The sequence below is a fragment of the Cryptomeria japonica genome, unplaced genomic scaffold, assembly GCF_030272615.1.
Source record: "Cryptomeria japonica unplaced genomic scaffold, Sugi_1.0 HiC_scaffold_80, whole genome shotgun sequence".
Lineage (NCBI taxonomy): Eukaryota > Viridiplantae > Streptophyta > Pinopsida > Cupressales > Cupressaceae > Cryptomeria > Cryptomeria japonica.
The window spans coordinates 157,501-169,537 of NW_026728902.1; the positions used below are offsets into that span (position 1 = coordinate 157,501).

Sequence of the window (12,037 nt, forward strand, 5' to 3'; positions counted from 1 at the left end):
ACCCATCCCAGTACTACTCCGGCCCAAGCGCGCTTAACTGCGGAGTTCTGATGGGATCCGGTGCACTAACGCTGGTATGATCGCACCCGTTATGAGCTTGTCGCAGTGTGTACTTAGCAAACCGCGACCCACGTGCGAATCCACCCCGGCCACCCACCCCCGTCGAGGTGCACACCCTCCCTCGCGAAGTGCGCCCCGTTCGCCAAGTGTGAGCCCTGCCCGGGTGCGCGCACCTTGCTAGGGCGTCGGGTGTGCACCCGGCCCGGCCTACGTGCGTGCACCTGGACGGGGCGTCGTGTGCGTGCAGTGTCCCGTCTGCAACGCGGTGCCCACACACCACCTCGGGCGCAACGACCTGCGCTCACATGTGGGCCGAGTGCACCTTGGTGCATGTTCGGGGCGCCTCGGGTGCACGCTCGATCTTGCCCCGGTGCACCAAGGCGCTCGGTTTGCCCCGGGTGCGCACTTGGTGCAAGGTGGGCACCCAAAATAGGGATCAAGCACCAAAACACAAGTTTCGGGATGCAAAATGGGACCCAAGGACCACAAATGCGTTCCAAGACCCATGATGGGTCCACGAGAACAAAAATGTGTTCCGAGACTTAATAAACAAATATTGGGTTTTAGGAGAAGAAACATGCTCTGATGCCCAAAACGAGAATCGACCCCGAAAAGGCCACAGGCCAAAAGTGGGATGCGAGACAAAAAAAAATGGGACCCGAGGACCAAAATTGGGTTCCCAGGTCGAAGACAGGGCAACCGGACAAGAAACGACCTCTAAGGCTCGAAATGAGTCCCGACGACTAAAACTTGACAAGAAGCACCCATCAGGCACCCAACTCGACACCCATGGGATGCCGACCCACCCGGGCTTCCACCTAGCACACCTTGGCACCCACCCACCCTCGCACCCAACCTCGCACCCAACTTAGCACCTTTGAACCCACATTGGCACTCACCCTGACCCTGGCACCTTGGAACCCACATTGGCACTCACCTTGACCCTGGCACCCACCTTTGCACTCACCTTGGGACCCACCCTGGCTCCCACCTCGGCACCCACCCAGACACCCACCTTGGTTCCTTGGCACCCACCTTGGATCCTTGGCACCCACCCCGACACCCACCTTGGCACGCAACTTGGCTACTTGCCACCCACCTTGGCTCCTTGACGCCCACCCCGACAACCACCCCGTGACCTACCCTGGCTAGGGTTGGTGCACACCCACCCTGGTGCCCACCTTGGCACCCACCCCATGACCCACCTTGGCACGCACCTTAGTACCCACCCCGTTACCCACCCTAGGACCCACCCCGTGACCCACCTTGGCCAGGGTGGGTGCCTTGGTGCGCACAACTTGCCTGGGCTGCACACCAGGGCGGGCTCAAGATGGCACCCGCGTTCCGTTTTTTTCACTATCTTTCAAAACGGAAATTTTAAAATCTCGTTTTTTTTTTTTTTTTGCCTTTTCTGGAAATTAGTGAAGGCAGCGCATCAAAGGTGCGCAATGCTGGTGCGAACCCGGGAGCGCTCCGATGTGTGCTCCAAGGTGCGGCGTGCACGAAGTCCGAGCCCGGCTTGCCCCGGGTGCGCACCTCGCGTGCACCTTCGCCGGGGTGAGCACCTTGGCTGGGTTGCGCGCCCTGGTGCGCACCAAGGAGCGCTCTGAAGTGTGCTCCAAGGTGCGGCGTGCACGAAGTCGGAGCTCGGTTTGCCCCGGGTGTGCACCTCGGGTGCGCACCTCGCGTGCACCTTCGCTGCGGTGGGCACCTTGGCTGGGTTGCGCGCCTTGGTGGGCACCATGCAGTGCACGAAGTCGGAGCCCGGTTTGCCCCGGGCGCGCACCTCCGCCAGGGTGGGCACCTTGGTGCGCACAACTTGCCTGGGCTGCGCACCAGGAAGGGCTCAAGATGGCACCCGCGTTCCGTTTTTTTCACTATCTTTCAGAACGGAAATTTTAAAATATCGTTTTTTTTTGCCTTTTCTGGAAATTAGTGAAGGCAGCGCATCAAAGGTGCGCAACGCTGGTGCGAACCTGGGAGCGCTCCGATGTGTGCTCCAAGGTGCGGCGTGCACGAAGTCGGAGCCCGGTTTGCCCCGGGTGCGCCCTGGTGGGCACCATGGTGCGCACCAAGGAGCGCTCCGAAGTGTGCTCCAAGGTGCGGCCTGCACGAAGTCGGAGCCCGGTTTGCCCCGGGCGTGCACCGCGGGTGGGCACCTTGGTGCGCATGCCTTGCCTGGGCTGCGCACCAGGGCGGGCTCAAGATGGCACCCGCGTTCCGTTTTTTTCACTATCTTTCAAAACGGAAATTTTAAAATCTCATTTTTTTTTGCCTTTTCTGGAAATTAGTGAAGGCAGCGCATCAAAGGTGCGCACCTCGCTGCCCACCACGGTGCGCAACGCCGGTGGGCACCCGGGAGTGCTTCGAAGTGTGCTCCAAGGTGCTGCGTGCACGTTGTCGGAGCCCGGTTTGCCCCGGGTGCGCACCTCGCGTGCACCTTCGTCGGGGTGGGCACCTTGGCTGGGTTTGCCCCGGCTGCGCTCCGAAGCGGGGTTATTGGAGCGCCGCCTCTTTTTTTGTCGGAGCGTTTGGTGGGGTTTCTCGCATTGGCTCTTCCCAGGCCCGGTTGCCACCCTGGCGCGCACGAAGTCGGAAGTAGGGTTAATTGCCCGGGTGCGCACCTTTGCCAGGGTGGGCACCTTACCTGGGTTGTGCACCAGGGCGGGCTCAAGATGGCACCCGCGTTCCGTTTTTTTCACTATCTTTCAAAACGGAAATTTTAAAATCTCCTCTTTTTTTTGCCTTTTCTGGAAATTAGTGAAGGCAGCGCATCAAAGGTGCGCACCTCGCTGCCCACCTTGGTGTGCTCTGAGGTGCGCACCCGGGAGCGCTACGAAGTGTGCTCCAAGGTGCGGCGTGCACGTTGTCGGAGCCCGGTTTGCCCCGGGTGCGCACCTCGCCTGCACCTTGGCCGGGGTGGGCACCCTGGCTGGGTTTGCCCAGGGTGCGCTCCGAAGCGGGGTTACTGGAGCGCCCCCTCTTTTTTTGTCAGAGCGTTTGGTGGGGTTTCTCGCATTGGCTCTTCCCAGGCCCGGTTGTTGGGTGCGCTCCCACCCTGGCGCGCGCGAAGTTGGAAGTTGGGTTAATTGCCCGGGCGCGCACCTTCGCCAGGGTGGGCACCTTGGTGCGCACACCTTGGCTGGGCTGCGCACCAGGGCGGGCTCAAGATGGCACCAGCATTCCCTTTTTCTCACTATCTTTCAAAACGGAAATTTTAAAATCTCGTTTTTTTTTGCCTTTTATGGAAATTAGTGAAGGCATCGCATCAAAGGTGCGCACCTCGCTGCCCACCTTGGTGTGCTCCGAGGTGCCCACCACGGTGCGCTCCGAGGTGCCCACCACGGTGCGCAACGCCGGTGCGAACCCGGGAGCGCCCCGATGTGTGCTCCAAGGTGCGGCGTGCACGAAGCCGGACCCCGGTTTGCCCCGGGTGCGCACCTCGCGTGCACCTTGGTGCGCACACCTTGGCTGGGTTGCGCGGCCTGGTGGGCACCATGGTGCGCACCAAGGAGCGCTCCGAAGTGTGCTCCAAGGTGCGGCGTGCACGAAGTCCTAGCCCGGTTTGCCCCGGGTGCGCACCTTCGCCGCGGTGGGCACCATGGCGTGCACGAAGTCGGAGCCCGGTTTGCCCCGGGTGCGCACCTCGCGTGCACCTTCGCCGGGGTGGGCACCTCGGCTGGGTTGCGCGCCCTGGTGCGCACCAAGGAGCGCTCCGAAGTGTGCTCCAAGGTGCGGCGTGCACGAAGTCGGAGCCCGGTTTGCCCCGGGTGCGCACCTTCGCCGCGGTGGGCACCCTGGTGCGCACCATGGCGTGCACGAAGTCGGAGCCCGGTTTGCCCCGGGTGCGCACCTCGCGTGCACCTTCGGCGGGGTTGCGCGCCCTGGTGCGCACCAAGGAGCGCTCCGAAGTGTGCTCCAAGGTGCGGCGTGCACGAAGTCGGAGCCCGGTTTGCCCCGGGTGCGCACCTCGCGTGCACCTTCGGCGGGGTTGCGCGCCCTGGTGGGCACCATGGTGCGCACCAAGGAGCGCTCCGAAGTGTGCTCCAAGGTGCGGCGTGCACGAAGTCGGAGCCCGGTTTGCCCCGGGTGCGCACCTCGCGTGCACCTTCGCCGCGGTGGGCACCATGGCGTGCACGAAGTCGGAGCCCGGTTTGCCCCGGGTGCGCACCTCGCGTGCACCTTCGCCGGGGTGGGCACCTCGGCTGGGTTGCGCGCCCTGGTGCGCACCAAGGAGCGCTCCGAAGTGTGCTCCAAGGTGCGGCGTGCACGAAGTCGGAGCCCGGTTTGCCCCGGGTGCGCACCTCGCGTGCACCTTCGCCGCGGTGGGCACCATGGCGTGCACGAAGTCGGAGCCCGGTTTGCCTCGGGTGCGCACCCCGCGTGCACCTTCGCCGGGGTGGGCACCTCGGCTGGGTTGCGCGCCCTGGTGCGCACCAAGGAGCGCTCCGAAGTGTGCTCCAAGGTGCGGCGTGCACGAAGTCGGAGCCCGGTTTGCCCCGGGTGCGCACCTCGCGTGCACCTTCGCCGCGGTGGGCACCTTGGCTGGGTTGGGCACCATTGAGCGCTCCGAAGTGTGCTCCAAGGTGCGCACCATGGCCCTCCAAGGTGCGCAGCATGGCGTGCACGAAGTCGGAGCCCGGTTTGCCCCGGGTGCGCACCTCGCGTGCACCTTCGCCAGGGTGGGCACCTCGGTGCGCACACCTTCTCAATGTTTTCTTGCCTTTTCTGGAAATTGGTGAAGGCAGCGCATCAAAGGTGCGCACCTCGGTGTGCTCCGAGGTGCGAACCCGAGAGCGCTCCGAGGTGCCCACGAAGTCGAAAGTCGGGTTAATTGCATTGTTTTCCCCGGGTGCGCTCCGAGGTGCGCAACATCGGTGCGCACCAAGGAGGGCTCCGAAGTGTGCTCCAAGGTGCGCACGATTCGGAGCTCGGTTTGCCCGGGGTGCGCACACCTTGGCTGGGTTGCGCACCCTTTGTGCGCTCCAAGGTGCGCACGAAGTCGGAGCTCGGTTTGCCCCGGGTGCGCACCTTCGCCAGGGTGCGCACCTTGATGCGCACGCCTTGGCTGGGCTGCGCACCTTGGTGGGCGCCATGGTGCGCACCTTTCGTGCGCTCCAAGGTGCGCACGAAGTCGGAGCTCGGTTTGCCCCGGGTGCGCACCTTGGTGGGCGCCATGGTGCACTCCGAGGTGCCCAAGATTGGTGCGCACCAAGGAGCGCTCCGAAGTGCGCTCCAAGGTGCGCAGGTGCGCGCGAAGTCGAAAGTTGGGTTAATTGTCCGGTTTGCCTCGGGTGCGCACCTTGCGTGCACCTTCGCCAGGGTGGGCGCCTTGGTGCGCACACCTTGGCTGGGCTGCGCACCCGGGCGCGCACACCTTGGCACCCGCGTTTCCTTCATTTTAAATTTTTTTTTTTTACAATCTCTCAAGTGGGAAATTCTATAATCTCAACTTTTTTTGCCTTTTCAGGAAACTTTTGAATGGAGCGCATCATTGGTGCGCTCCGAAGTGTGCTCCAAGGTGCGCACCTCTGGTGTGCTCCAAAGCTCTCTCCAGCTGCGTGCACCTGCCCCGGCCGCGCACCCGGCCCCGCCCAGCTTCGCTCACCTGTCCCGGGCGTCTGGTGCGGAACCTTAGAGTAAGAAACATCACCGTGCACCTTGGCCAACGTGCGCGACTCGACCGAGCGCGCACTGGCCGAGGTGCACACCGATTTCACCTGGGTGCGCGCGCAGCACCTCGGGCGCACCGGGGTGCGCGCACAACGCCCGGGTTGCACCGTGGCCTGTGTGCTCGGGGCGCCTCGGGTGCGCGCTCGGTGTCGCCCCCGCGCGCGCGGTAGTGCGGGCAGCGCACCCCGGCCCGGCCCGGCCCCGACGAGAACGCAAACGGGCAAAAGGTTTATTCAAATAGCATTGCGACGCCCGGCGAAAAACTAAGAAAGGGTGCAACACCGGGACTTCCCAGGAGGTCACCCATCCCAGTACTACTCCGGCCCAAGCGCGCTTAACTGCGGAGTTCTGATGGGATCCGGTGCACTAACGCTGGTATGATCGCACCCGTTATGAGCTTGTCGCAGTGTGTACTTAGCAAACCGCGACCCACGTGCGAATCCACCCCGGCCACCCACCCCCGTCGAGGTGCACACCCTCCCTCGCGAAGTGCGCCCCGTTCGCCAAGTGTGAGCCCTGCCCGGGTGCGCGCACCTTGCTAGGGCGTCGGGTGTGCACCCGGCCCGGCCTACGTGCGTGCACCTGGACGGGGCGTCGTGTGCGTGCAGTGTCCCGTCTGCAACGCGGTGCCCACACACCACCTCGGGCGCAACGACCTGCGCTCACATGTGGGCCGAGTGCACCTTGGTGCATGTTCGGGGCGCCTCGGGTGCACGCTCGATCTTGCCCCGGTGCACCAAGGCGCTCGGTTTGCCCCGGGTGCGCACTTGGTGCAAGGTGGGCACCCAAAATAGGGATCAAGCACCAAAACACAAGTTTCGGGATGCAAAATGGGACCCAAGGACCACAAATGCGTTCCAAGACCCATGATGGGTCCACGAGAACAAAAATGTGTTCCGAGACTTAATAAACAAATATTGGGTTTTAGGAGAAGAAACATGCTCTGATGCCCAAAACGAGAATCGACCCCGAAAAGGCCACAGGCCAAAAGTGGGATGCGAGACAAAAAAAAATGGGACCCGAGGACCAAAATTGGGTTCCCAGGTCGAAGACAGGGCAACCGGACAAGAAACGACCTCTAAGGCTCGAAATGAGTCCCGACGACTAAAACTTGACAAGAAGCACCCATCAGGCACCCAACTCGACACCCATGGGATGCCGACCCACCCGGGCTTCCACCTAGCACACCTTGGCACCCACCCACCCTCGCACCCAACCTCGCACCCAACTTAGCACCTTTGAACCCACATTGGCACTCACCCTGACCCTGGCACCTTGGAACCCACATTGGCACTCACCTTGACCCTGGCACCCACCTTTGCACTCACCTTGGGACCCACCCTGGCTCCCACCTCGGCACCCACCCAGACACCCACCTTGGTTCCTTGGCACCCACCTTGGATCCTTGGCACCCACCCCGACACCCACCTTGGCACGCAACTTGGCTACTTGCCACCCACCTTGGCTCCTTGACGCCCACCTCGACAACCACCCCGTGACCTACCCTGGCTAGGGTTGGTGCACACCCACCCTGGTGCCCACCTTGGCACCCACCCCATGACCCACCTTGGCACGCACCTTAGTACCCACCCCGTTACCCACCCTAGGACCCACCCCGTGACCCACCTTGGCCAGGGTGGGTGCCTTGGTGCGCACAACTTGCCTGGGCTGCACACCAGGGCGGGCTCAAGATGGCACCCGCGTTCCGTTTTTTTCACTATCTTTCAAAACGGAAATTTTAAAATCTCGTTTTTTTTTTTTTTTTGCCTTTTCTGGAAATTAGTGAAGGCAGCGCATCAAAGGTGCGCAATGCTGGTGCGAACCCGGGAGCGCTCCGATGTGTGCTCCAAGGTGCGGCGTGCACGAAGTCCGAGCCCGGCTTGCCCCGGGTGCGCACCTCGCGTGCACCTTCGCCGGGGTGAGCACCTTGGCTGGGTTGCGCGCCCTGGTGCGCACCAAGGAGCGCTCTGAAGTGTGCTCCAAGGTGCGGCGTGCACGAAGTCGGAGCTCGGTTTGCCCCGGGTGTGCACCTCGGGTGCGCACCTCGCGTGCACCTTCGCTGCGGTGGGCACCTTGGCTGGGTTGCGCGCCTTGGTGGGCACCATGCAGTGCACGAAGTCGGAGCCCGGTTTGCCCCGGGCGCGCACCTCCGCCAGGGTGGGCACCTTGGTGCGCACAACTTGCCTGGGCTGCGCACCAGGAAGGGCTCAAGATGGCACCCGCGTTCCGTTTTTTTCACTATCTTTCAGAACGGAAATTTTAAAATATCGTTTTTTTTTGCCTTTTCTGGAAATTAGTGAAGGCAGCGCATCAAAGGTGCGCAACGCTGGTGCGAACCTGGGAGCGCTCCGATGTGTGCTCCAAGGTGCGGCGTGCACGAAGTCGGAGCCCGGTTTGCCCCGGGTGCGCCCTGGTGGGCACCATGGTGCGCACCAAGGAGCGCTCCGAAGTGTGCTCCAAGGTGCGGCCTGCACGAAGTCGGAGCCCGGTTTGCCCCGGGCGTGCACCGCGGGTGGGCACCTTGGTGCGCATGCCTTGCCTGGGCTGCGCACCAGGGCGGGCTCAAGATGGCACCCGCGTTCCGTTTTTTTCACTATCTTTCAAAACGGAAATTTTAAAATCTCATTTTTTTTTGCCTTTTCTGGAAATTAGTGAAGGCAGCGCATCAAAGGTGCGCACCTCGCTGCCCACCACGGTGCGCAACGCCGGTGGGCACCCGGGAGTGCTTCGAAGTGTGCTCCAAGGTGCTGCGTGCACGTTGTCGGAGCCCGGTTTGCCCCGGGTGCGCACCTCGCGTGCACCTTCGTCGGGGTGGGCACCTTGGCTGGGTTTGCCCCGGCTGCGCTCCGAAGCGGGGTTATTGGAGCGCCGCCTCTTTTTTTGTCGGAGCGTTTGGTGGGGTTTCTCGCATTGGCTCTTCCCAGGCCCGGTTGCCACCCTGGCGCGCACGAAGTCGGAAGTAGGGTTAATTGCCCGGGTGCGCACCTTTGCCAGGGTGGGCACCTTACCTGGGCTGTGCACCAGGGCGGGCTCAAGATGGCACCCGCGTTCCGTTTTTTTCACTATCTTTCAAAACGGAAATTTTAAAATCTCCTCTTTTTTTTGCCTTTTCTGGAAATTAGTGAAGGCAGCGCATCAAAGGTGCGCACCTCGCTGCCCACCTTGGTGTGCTCTGAGGTGCGCACCCGGGAGCGCTACGAAGTGTGCTCCAAGGTGCGGCGTGCACGTTGTCGGAGCCCGGTTTGCCCCGGGTGCGCACCTCGCCTGCACCTTGGCCGGGGTGGGCACCCTGGCTGGGTTTGCCCAGGGTGCGCTCCGAAGCGGGGTTACTGGAGCGCCCCCTCTTTTTTTGTCAGAGCGTTTGGTGGGGTTTCTCGCATTGGCTCTTCCCAGGCCCGGTTGTTGGGTGCGCTCCCACCCTGGCGCGCGCGAAGTTGGAAGTTGGGTTAATTGCCCGGGCGCGCACCTTCGCCAGGGTGGGCACCTTGGTGCGCACACCTTGGCTGGGCTGCGCACCAGGGCGGGCTCAAGATGGCACCAGCATTCCCTTTTTCTCACTATCTTTCAAAACGGAAATTTTAAAATCTCGTTTTTTTTTGCCTTTTATGGAAATTAGTGAAGGCATCGCATCAAAGGTGCGCACCTCGCTGCCCACCTTGGTGTGCTCCGAGGTGCCCACCACGGTGCGCTCCGAGGTGCCCACCACGGTGCGCAACGCCGGTGCGAACCCGGGAGCGCCCCGATGTGTGCTCCAAGGTGCGGCGTGCACGAAGCCGGACCCCGGTTTGCCCCGGGTGCGCACCTCGCGTGCACCTTGGTGCGCACACCTTGGCTGGGTTGCGCGGCCTGGTGGGCACCATGGTGCGCACCAAGGAGCGCTCCGAAGTGTGCTCCAAGGTGCGGCGTGCACGAAGTCCTAGCCCGGTTTGCCCCGGGTGCGCACCTTCGCCGCGGTGGGCACCATGGCGTGCACGAAGTCGGAGCCCGGTTTGCCCCGGGTGCGCACCTCGCGTGCACCTTCGCCGGGGTGGGCACCTCGGCTGGGTTGCGCGCCCTGGTGCGCACCAAGGAGCGCTCCGAAGTGTGCTCCAAGGTGCGGCGTGCACGAAGTCGGAGCCCGGTTTGCCCCGGGTGCGCACCTTCGCCGCGGTGGGCACCCTGGTGCGCACCATGGCGTGCACGAAGTCGGAGCCCGGTTTGCCCCGGGTGCGCACCTCGCGTGCACCTTCGGCGGGGTTGCGCGCCCTGGTGCGCACCAAGGAGCGCTCCGAAGTGTGCTCCAAGGTGCGGCGTGCACGAAGTCGGAGCCCGGTTTGCCCCGGGTGCGCACCTCGCGTGCACCTTCGGCGGGGTTGCGCGCCCTGGTGGGCACCATGGTGCGCACCAAGGAGCGCTCCGAAGTGTGCTCCAAGGTGCGGCGTGCACGAAGTCGGAGCCCGGTTTGCCCCGGGTGCGCACCTCGCGTGCACCTTCGCCGCGGTGGGCACCATGGCGTGCACGAAGTCGGAGCCCGGTTTGCCCCGGGTGCGCACCTCGCGTGCACCTTCGCCGGGGTGGGCACCTCGGCTGGGTTGCGCGCCCTGGTGCGCACCAAGGAGCGCTCCGAAGTGTGCTCCAAGGTGCGGCGTGCACGAAGTCGGAGCCCGGTTTGCCCCGGGTGCGCACCTCGCGTGCACCTTCGCCGCGGTGGGCACCATGGCGTGCACGAAGTCGGAGCCCGGTTTGCCCCGGGTGCGCACCCCGCGTGCACCTTCGCCGAGGTGGGCACCTCGGCTGGGTTGCGCGCCCTGGTGCGCACCAAGGAGCGCTCCGAAGTGTGCTCCAAGGTGCGGCGTGCACGAAGTCGGAGCCCGGTTTGCCCCGGGTGCGCACCTCGCGTGCACCTTCGCCGCGGTGGGCACCTTGGCTGGGTTGGGCACCATTGAGCGCTCCGAAGTGTGCTCCAAGGTGCGCACCATGGCCCTCCAAGGTGCGCAGCATGGCGTGCACGAAGTCGGAGCCCGGTTTGCCCCGGGTGCGCACCTCGCGTGCACCTTCGCCAGGGTGGGCACCTCGGTGCGCACACCTTCTCAATGTTTTCTTGCCTTTTCTGGAAATTGGTGAAGGCAGCGCATCAAAGGTGCGCACCTCGGTGTGCTCCGAGGTGCGAACCCGAGAGCGCTCCGAGGTGCCCACGAAGTCGAAAGTCGGGTTAATTGCATTGTTTTCCCCGGGTGCGCTCCGAGGTGCGCAACATCGGTGCGCACCAAGGAGGGCTCCGAAGTGTGCTCCAAGGTGCGCACGATTCGGAGCTCGGTTTGCCCGGGGTGCGCACACCTTGGCTGGGTTGCGCACCCTTTGTGCGCTCCAAGGTGCGCACGAAGTCGGAGCTCGGTTTGCCCCGGGTGCGCACCTTCGCCAGGGTGCGCACCTTGATGCGCACGCCTTGGCTGGGCTGCGCACCTTGGTGGGCGCCATGGTGCGCACCTTTCGTGCGCTCCAAGGTGCGCACGAAGTCGGAGCTCGGTTTGCCCCGGGTGCGCACCTTGGTGGGCGCCATGGTGCACTCCGAGGTGCCCAAGATTGGTGCGCACCAAGGAGCGCTCCGAAGTGCGCTCCAAGGTGCGCAGGTGCGCGCGAAGTCGAAAGTTGGGTTAATTGTCCGGTTTGCCTCGGGTGCGCACCTTGCGTGCACCTTCGCCAGGGTGGGCGCCTTGGTGCGCACACCTTGGCTGGGCTGCGCACCCGGGCGCGCACACCTTGGCACCCGCGTTTCCTTCATTTTAAATTTTTTTTTTTTACAATCTCTCAAGTGGGAAATTCTATAATCTCAACTTTTTTTGCCTTTTCAGGAAACTTTTGAATGGAGCGCATCATTGGTGCGCTCCGAAGTGTGCTCCAAGGTGCGCACCTCTGGTGTGCTCCAAAGCTCTCTCCAGCTGCGTGCACCTGCCCCGGCCGCGCACCCGGCCCCGCCCAGCTTCGCTCACCTGTCCCGGGCGTCTGGTGCGGAACCTTAGAGTAAGAAACATCACCGTGCACCTTGGCCAACGTGCGCGACTCGACCGAGCGCGCACTGGCCGAGGTGCACACCGATTTCACCTGGGTGCGCGCGCAGCACCTCGGGCGCACCGGGGTGCGCGCACAACGCCCGGGTTGCACCGTGGCCTGTGTGCTCGGGGCGCCTCGGGTGCGCGCTCGGTGTCGCCCCCGCGCGCGCGGTAGTGCGGGCAGCGCACCCCGGCCCGGCCCGGCCCCGACGAGAACGCAAACGGGCAAAAGGTTTATTCAAATAGCATTGCGACGCCCGGCGAAAAACTAAGAA

The 12,037-nt window shown here is 63.6% G+C and overlaps 2 non-coding genes across 2 annotated transcripts in view; both read right to left on the reverse strand.

Moving 5' to 3' along the window:
* Positions 1-88, reverse strand: part of LOC131864224 (5S ribosomal RNA) — a 119-nt gene extending 31 nt beyond the window's left edge. The window contains exon 1 of the ribosomal RNA XR_009363063.1: positions 1-88. This exon is cut by the window's left edge and continues 31 nt beyond it. This is a non-coding gene — a ribosomal RNA (5S ribosomal RNA).
* Positions 89-6,003: 5,915 nt separating this feature from the next.
* LOC131864178 (5S ribosomal RNA) lies at positions 6,004-6,122 on the reverse strand. Its single transcript, XR_009363017.1, has one exon. It is a non-coding gene; the product is annotated as a 5S ribosomal RNA (ribosomal RNA).
* Positions 6,123-12,037: the final 5,915 nt, after the last annotated feature.